The sequence below is a fragment of the Mya arenaria genome, chromosome 9 (genome assembly GCF_026914265.1).
Source record: "Mya arenaria isolate MELC-2E11 chromosome 9, ASM2691426v1".
NCBI lineage: Eukaryota > Metazoa > Mollusca > Bivalvia > Myida > Myidae > Mya > Mya arenaria.
Window position 1 is genome coordinate 54,973,744 of NC_069130.1, and position 10,066 is coordinate 54,983,809.

A 10,066-nucleotide genomic window follows, 5' to 3' on the forward strand; every position below is an offset into this window, starting at 1 on the left:
TTAATATCCATTCATAGGATATATGTCGAAGTAGAAATTATAAACTATAGAAATAAGCTTACAGCGCTTTTACTTTTTCTGTTACGTGATAACTAAGTACAATTAACACATATTATTGATATTGTTTATGAGAACATATTCATGAACAACGTTGAGATATTGCATATTCTTCAACTTATCACTGACATCCTTTTGTTATGTTTTACTGTTGAAGTGATTATGGTCATGACAATATTTTTGTTTGTATTACACTTGAAGTACTAAACCATTCATTGGAATAATCAATCATAAAACAAAGCTGTAACATAATTGCTGTTACTCGTTCTATCATAGATTTACAAAATGCAACGAACGGAATACTCCAATTTAACCTACTGTTCAATCAACTGACTGTACATATATTGTGTTTTATTTACTTCACATTGTCCGACATTAACTGATGTCAATATTGCAATCGTGATGGAGAAATATGTGCCTTTTGTAAAATTAATAGTACATTTGAATCCTACCTTTCCCATTAAAATGGTATTGTCCAGCAAAACATATTTCTCGTTTACAACCAAATAATGACTTGACATTCTTGATGTCTGACACGGATGTCTCACGTCTGAATTACCTTTTTTGATGCATATTCACAACATTAATAGTAAATCAAACGAAACTGAAACTTTTTATCTACAAATGACACATCACAACTACTTCATTGCTTTTCAAAAGACACCTTATGTATTTCCTTTAAAACAAAGAAACTATTGTGACCTTTCGAGATCAATACTGTTCGAGATATACTTCGTTAATAATACCACAACGTAAACAATGGTCGACTATTTTGCTTGTGTTGATCCGGAATTACATAGTTATTTTGCGAAAATTGCGCAAAATAACGTTTTTAAATGTTTTACAACGCTAAATTGCAATTTTATCGCCCATGTTTAAGTAGAAAAAATGGAAACGTATTGCTACCTTACAGTTGCACAAATGCTATTCACCAGCTCCAGTAAATACCTTTTTACAAATAATGGTTATATTTAAATGACCATCAATATTTTTCAAGTATATTTTATGTGTAAAATACGTCCTCAATATGTTTGGACAAATGTCTTAATCAACACAAAAAAAATCCAACACAACTTAGCTTAAGTTGAAGATGTTGAAACAACTTATATTTATTAGTAAACATCTTTATAGTCTTCAGCGTCTGTTTTCTATTTTCATATAATACCAAATGTCACAAATCTAGAGCAATACAAGGGTAAATGCTAGAAACCGTACTAAACAATGTTTTCTATGAACATAATAATTAAATGCTATTTAATAGTTTAGAAAACATCAATGCAGCTGCAATAAAACATGCTCGTATTTCAAATTACGGCAATGCATGACATTTAATAGAATAATACACAGGAACATAAGTTATAGATAGTAAATGCCATTAAATCTAAAGCATTTAAAACAAGTCAGGCATTTAACTTATGCATGTACAGTATGGATTAATGTTAGAAAACACGATGGCTTAATTATTGTTTTTGTTTTTAGTACATCAATTGGAACGCGCAAACGGGTTTAACTCATATCTTTTGTAAAAACAATCGTCGAGGATCTGGCACAGCTTTTTTGACGCTGTCGTCATGTAGAGTTCGGTAGAACTGTTAATTATGTGTAACAATGGGTAATACGCTGGCACGCAAGTAGCTTTAGTTTAAACCATGTTTATGTTCACCAGGAACAAGCATACCACTCATGCAAAGCCTTTAATACTATTTCGTTATCGGACATATTAATATTAGTATCAGTGCGTTTGTTCACACACCATCCTTATTCTGCCCTACCTTCATGGCCATGTGCACAACAGGGTTCATATTTACCAACACTCTCAGGTCTGAATTTAAACTCAGACTCAAATGCTCGTCCCTCGTTAAATCTATTTATTGTGAGGGGAATCTTTGTGGAAAACACATGGATATCTCTTCTGATATTTTCTGAAGAAGCCTATTCCAAGGGGGGATAATATTACCGATATTTTTGTTCTATGCTGGTAAGACTAAATTTGAATGTATCTGTTGCTATTCGCAGACGATGCTGTCATTATTTTAGTGATAAGGGCTGAAATGCTAAATTCCCTGTGGAGATTATTTCATACAGGCTACACAAGTTGGTTTTTGTTCTTTGATGCGTATTACTGAATTACCAATAAATCTCATGTTCTGCTACAATTATGGTTCTGAAGTCTAGTGTCATTTGTTTTGATTTAGATGTTTCCGATTAAGTCAATGAGGAGTTATGTAAATGCGTATTTTAGTTCGAAGCAATTTATCAAACTTCTGGCGTTATATTGTTTATTTGGACTCCCACTGTATATTGAAACATATATTAATACGGATACATATTGCTTAAAACAAAATATAACAATACAAAACTTTAACACGACCGCTCTATATTGTATATAAAAGCCATTCACAAAACATGAAACAAGTGAAAAACACAATGTATGTACGTTCATGAAACAAATCTTACCAATATCTGACGTACATCAATACAGATATAACGTACCAAGATATCTGCAAATATGTTAAAGGGCCAGGAAAAACTATATATAATTATTGCCATTAAAAAATGAGGTATAAAGCGTAACCCCTGTATGGAAGGGGTTAATGCATTAATTAATTATTGCATGCTGCTTTATGTTCTTGGCTACGGCATAAATCTTTGTGTGTAACACAGCCTGGTTATTTAGTTTAGTTTATTTAGTATGCTTTGTTTCACCTTATATCACATGTATGCATGTGCTAGGTGTACCATTAAACTTTAGGTTTCCCTTAAAAACTGCTTAGAAACTAAACTCTCAATCAAACTCTGGTAAAAGACCGAAGGCGGGGCTCCGTAAGCGGCGTAAACTGCGCTATGTTTCATTTTAAATGGTGAAGAAAAAGTGAAGTTATCTTTGTTTAAAGTCCTCGTACGAAGCAAAATTTGCCTTCCGACGTATCATTTATGACGCAATTTATCACGTGGTATACACACACTGTACATGTTTAGATATATACATTTAATTAGCCTGTTGATCTTATTCAGCATTTATCATTATTTCTAGCACTTGACCGCTAGGTCATATTTCATGATTACAAATATATTGTGATGTTTATATTAATGTGAGGGTGAGACACTGACATACCTTTTTGATATATTTAAACATGTTAATTACATATAAATAATATGAACACATAATAAATATATCACCTATTATTTTACTATTGACAATAAGTGCATACGAGCGTCATATTTTACAAAAGCTATGAGAAATTTAGACTAAACATTTTGATGAATTCAAGGTTTCTCGCAATTCTTATTAAACTTCTAAGCAGTATTTAAACAAAACATTATGCATAATTAAAATATGTAAAGAGACCATCAAAAAGTATGTACTCATAATAAGGTCAGATTTAGATAAAAATCGCAAATTTAGATTTGCCAGACTTGTTCCGTTGTATGTTTATATCATTAATATATGAGCTTTAATTTTATTATTTAAATAATGTATCAACAACTAGGTCAGATTAGATATATTGACAATAATTTTGGATTTGTTTTTGTTGTTAAATTGCTAAATATTTTTAGCAGCTATTTACCTTAACCCATGTTTTGCGTCACAGGAACATGAATCCATATAAAGTAGGACCTTTCTCTCTTGTAAAACATCCACTCATAACTGACAATAACACGTGATGATAATGTACGAAAAAACCAATTTAACATGTGATCATGTATATATAAGGTGATGGACTACTAGTTAACTTCCTTTAGTGCGAATAAGACAACTTCAGTAAGACAAAAATACCGTTTCCTACGTTTCAGGTATATGACACGTTGTATCCTCAATATCAAATATACAGAGTGTACCAGGCTTATAAACCAGGGCATTTTCATCGGAATAATAAGTCTAACAACCGCTCATTACTGATAATACAGAAATACGAGACCATAAAGTATGAATCAGTTAATCATTTCGGGAATATTATTCACGGACAAAAATGCCAACTAGAATTTTTTTCTGTCATTTGAAAAGATTTTTCGGATATTCTAAGAAATGGTTCCCATGAAGATTGATATATATGTCATCTTTAATTCGTATCTAAGCAAATTTATTTCATTAAATCGACCATGCAATTCACTTATCTTCAACGCAATAATATTCCATTGCGAGGAAACGAGATTTTTGACATGAAACACAAAATTATCTTGATTTTAATCTTGAGAAATCCATTTCAATTGTTCACATTGCCGTATTATTTTGTCTTTTATTATAAAGCAATAATTATTGACATATTAATGTTTAAATTATTTGAAATAAATACGGCACGGTCATGTGCTTTTGATATCGCGGTATGACGAACGGCAATGGTAACTATACAGCAGTTAGCTTCCTCAGTCGCCGATGATCAAATTTACACCCAAAACAAGTTTTCATTCATCAAAATAGTCCCACTCATATATCTGAGTTTAACCCACACGGTAAACGAGGAACACGTACCATCTTCACTGGTGGTGTGCTTTGTTAACGAATGGGCTTGTCCCTGTAGATTTCATTGTTTAATTGAACACATAAGACATCAAATTCCTAAATGCAAAACGAATTCACCTTACCCCTATATGGCAGCATGTAAGTGTATATGCGGATATTCAGTACACTTAGTGTACGAATAGGATATGGTAGATCCAATTCTATAAGTAGGTCAAAGTGTGTTCATGCTAACAGAACAGGGACGTAGCTGGTCTATAATAGCTGTGATTGTATAGTCAATACTAAAATAGCTAATGTTGTTAATGAATGGAATATTTTAAACGATTGAAGATACCTTCCTTCACTGTTTAAGTGATGCTCCGTTAGTAATATGTACGTTCTTCACAGTCACTTCAATGTATATTTATTTACGCACCACACTGGTTTTAAATTAAAACAATGAACATTTGGACAATTTAGTCCAATGTGCACTGCCTTGTTTTTTTTATATCTTAGAACTTTTCAGTATATGATAACGATAATTAAAACAATCCACTGAACTACATCATGAACATAAACAACTTTATATGCACTAAAATTTTCTAAAACATTTCACTAAAGATACATTTGCCATGGCTGTTAATCGAACTATGTCCATATATTATGCCACTTCTTATTACAATAATCCCTAACTCGTATAAAAATGTCATATTAAGAGGGGCATTCAGTATGTAAACCAACTATGATGATACATTGCTTATGGTTCAATATTAATAGATAATTTTTTTATATTGATAAAGCTATATTTAAAAGACAATCTAGAATTATTTATTTTCACTTTTTTCACATTTTTATACTATATTTCAGTAAACTTTATCATGTTAACATGTGTCTTAACCATGAATCTATCGGGTTGTATTACTTAAACATCTTTAAAAGTACAAGCTTTTCTAATAACCTTTCTTAAATTTCAAAACAACAAAACGCAAACAATATGCTTATTATTGAAATCAAAGCCTTGGACTTGGAAAAAAAATCAGGGATGAGAACTTTACAAATCGATGGTTCCAAATGCAAAAATCTAAAGCCAAGAAAGTATATCTTAGTCAGACGGAATAGAATGTTTTAAAACCATATGGAATGCCAGCAATAATGAAGAAAAATAACACTTTGAGTGCCAAATAATGCGACATTTTACGCGACTGTGACTGGCGAACTGGCTTTGTCTTTACACATTATAACGACGAATCATTTTAGCTTTTGTAACGAGAATAAGCAATCGTAGAATTAAAGGTTAATTGTTCTATATATTTGGTAGTTCGTGTAGCACACCACGAACGTGCAATTTGACGTGAAACTGCATGCACATGTACACGTTCAATTTGCGTTGCGTTTCAAACGATATTCTCAATTATTACCATGCTGAAATCAGGCATTCTTAGAATTAATGGCTTAACCTTTTGAGGTAATAAATCCGACAATTTCGAGAATTAATTCAGATCGCGTTTTGTACGAATTTCCTTTTCGTTTTAAATACGAACGAATTAGGTGAGTATGTAACATTTATAGTGTCTAGTAAAAAACTGTGGCATTTCCTTGACGCTAGAGATGAGTTTGAGTGTAAGGAGTTCAAAACGATATAATGTAAGTTTTCCTTGAAAACTATTCTGTCAATTGCAGTCGCAATGCACAACGTATGACAATTAAGATATTATCGGACGTATATACGTTAGCTTAAACAGTATACACATTAGTTCCAGTTAGATATTCAAGAAGCATAATGCAAATGAGACTTCAGAGAAAGACAAACTTATCAACAAGTGGCACACAGTACAATAGACATAATTTTCACGCATACAAAACAATCGATAATAAGCCCTGGACTAGTAAAACTATATATGCATAAATACATAGAGAAAATGAAAACGTGAGATAGCTGTAGCGACTCGTTTAACACAGGTGTATTAGTTATACATATACAAACATGACTCAAGTACTAAAGGCCACCAGCACCAAATATAAATAGTGTTATTATATCAATAAATGACCAAATGATCATCCATAATGGTCATATATGAATATAGCAACAATGAACAGTGCAATAATGCATAGGAACTACGGGGACAAGTGCAGTAGTGTAGTCAAAAATGCAAATATAAACCCCAGTTAGAGGCACTCGATTAGGCCACAAACGCCTCTGAACGAGTGACACAATCATCAAAAACATACAAGAAAGGGAGCACAAATTCATCAAAATAGCTTTATCAATAAATGATAGAATAACTGTCTTGGATCGGTTAGTGAAACACTTGGTCATTGGAACGAGAGTAAACTGGGGAGTTGAATTAGTTTGTATATGTATAACCTAATATTCTTTAAAACATTTTTCAATAATTACAAAATTAAAAATATAATCGTCATCGAAGCAGGCATCAACTTGAAAACAATGAGGTATAATGTAAATCGGACATAAAACCCGATTAGTTAAAAGAATCGGATTCATATATCACTTTCAATAAAATGGATCAAGCCGGAAGAACAGGGCCAACTCTTAAATGTTACGCTGCAGAAATTCAGAGACAGCAATCTTGCACAGCTCGCCTTAGTTTAAACATATTTATTTTACAACGATTGTGAAACAAGTTATTACAACAGTATATTAATCACTCTCGTTGGCACGATTTTACGCGAGAGTGTGGTCTTGTGTTGTGGGGGAAACCGGAGAACCCGGAGAAAACCCACTTGTCTGGCTTGGTGACCACAAACCAACAGCTCGCCTTAGCAAATTCAATGTTGAATACTATATTATCATATTGTCTTATGATAGAAACATCATTGTATCAACCAGGATACAAAAAACAACAGCAATTGAAATATAATAAAACAACAATACAACAAAATACATGAGATAAAATTATCAAAACAAAGTCAATCTAAAACGATGAATTAAACCAGATTGCGATCTCGCAAATCTTATATGAATAAAAGAAACGGACAATATATATAATATAATATAAACAAAAACATAAGTAAATTAAATTGGAAACAGCGGCTAGTATAATTTAATCTATATTAGAGGAAAACATATATTTTATACATTTGAAAATAGGTGTGATATTAAACTGTTTGAAACTAGTGTCGATCACATCATCCATACATATAAAACTTCGTTGACGGAAAAACAAATCGCAAACTATGTAATAAACAGTTTTGAGGAACCTTTAGTTTAATTATCACCCATTATCGCCTTAAATTGTACCTAAACAAACGTGGTGCTACTTACCTTGACCTTAATGTGTGGTCAAATATGTGTACCCAACACCTAAATGACGAAGAAGTTTATGCTCCTTTTACACTTAATATATAACCACGCTCGAGTCCGTGTTAGGGTAAAATCCTGTACTGATAATCAGTTTAAGAGGCCAATAGTTTGAATCCTGTTGGGGGCCGAATCTTAAACCTATTGGATCAGAGAGGTGCTTGCTTTTGTAATTTAAGTCTACAATAAACGAGTATATTATATATGCACATTTTGTCTCACTGTTTCTGAAAGTCATAATTTTAAAAAAGATGCTAGTTTCATTTCAAAAAGACTTTATGTTCGGTTTGTGTTTAAATTCTGGCTAGCAGTAAGTATTGCCCCTAGTTACCGTGATTTCGTTATGTAGAAGTCATTAAATATTTTATTCGTGGTTCTCTTCTGCAACATGAAAGTGGAATAAATCGAGACCACATAATAAACAATCAGCTGCAAAAAGGGAAAAACGTGATTTCTATATTGAGTTAATTCCCGAGCTAACGACAGACACGAAACGTTAAATTTTGCTGTTAAATTGCTATAAAATGAATAAGGCAGCAATAAAACAGAACCATAATTTACTTAAAGAAAAAACAACAACACGAATTCTCATATATCGGTCTGTTTTTTCTCGAAATTGCAACGGCAAAAAGTTAGTGAATTTGGGTCAGCGGAAGCACTGATCGATAATCCCACGTAAGTAACGTACACGTCCGCTCATTCATTGTTTGTTCTGCATGATACATATGTGTCCTACAGTTAGGTAGATTTTAATGTACCCTGGTTGGTTTTAGAGGAATATATCAGAGAAGTTAAAACTTGTCATAAAAATTGTTGCCACTCGTTGTAAACAAATCCTTACATTTTAATGATATTTCACTTAACACACTGAGCTCTTTGCAGACTAAAATATTTTCTAAATGCATTATTTTGCTTACATTGAATATGATGTTCATTTCAAATTGTGAGTACAGCCAGAGTTAATCCGAGACAGAATAATTGTTATCATATTCTATGCATGGCTAATAAACAATGTTCTACAAAGTATAAGCCAAAACATCATTTAATACTAAACCACTACCTTCTATAACCGACAACGCATGTAATCTTCGGCATTTCAGAGGAACTGTGAAAACCGGGTTTCAGCTTCTGGTACTTTCATTTAAACTGGACATCCCCGAAAGAATGTGCAAGTTTTAAGTCGATTTTACTGTCTAGATTGATTTAATTCTGGGCGATATGCTCCAGTTTGCGCTCGAAAGCGGCCATTTTGAACGAAGTGAAGTAACTCGGTATGCGCACTTTTCAGAGGGCATATATTCTGATACAAGAGATGTGCACGGATGACACCCTATGTCAAAAGACTTTTCAGATACTTGTAAAATATTTCGTCAACATATTGTTTGTACTATATATTTTAACATGTGTGCTATACGTGTATAATACCTTTACAAAAGTTTGCGTGTTAACGTGGTTGCCATCCTAAAAATATAATTATATATGTTTATATCAATTTTCAGAGGCATTCCCTATTTTGATACAAGCTATTTATCATGACTTGACACTGTAATAACTGTAATTTAAAATATAAAAAAACGGTATTTGTATTGATCATATTTCAACCGCTGACCGGTTCCATTGCTCTTGCCTGTTTACAGACATAAAATAGTGTTCAATTTTCTATTGATATCGTATTTGCAGAAATTCATCTCCTATCTTGTCAACAATACACTGACGCAGTTCTCAGATTTAGTATAACTCGACAGAGCACCGCAATGAAAAGAAATGTACTTCTACTGTCTGACACCACACATGAGCATATGAGAGAAGTTAATTGATATACATTTATATGGTTCCATATTTCAATGATTTTCTGAATAATCTGAACAAATTTTGATGTTTACTCATTTTTTTTAACTAGAATCACCTTTTTTACGAAAAACGCAGCAAATGGATGGTAAATGTATGTTCGATAAAGAAATAAACTGACTAGAAAGAGTAAACATTCTCTTATGTATTTAACACATATTACGTGCGTATCAGGCTAATACACAATTCTGATTATGCTTAACAGTATAACAGCAATTTTCTGCTGATTGAACAGTTGGGCATGGCATGGCATGCTAAAAGCTTAAACCCTAAACTCAGGGACCAGCATAGACATTATGTAGATGACATTCTTGTCGACCATTGTTGTTCGTTGTGTTTGTCTATGTACTTGTCTAATATAATACAAGGCAGATAATAACAGATAATAGAATATATCCTAA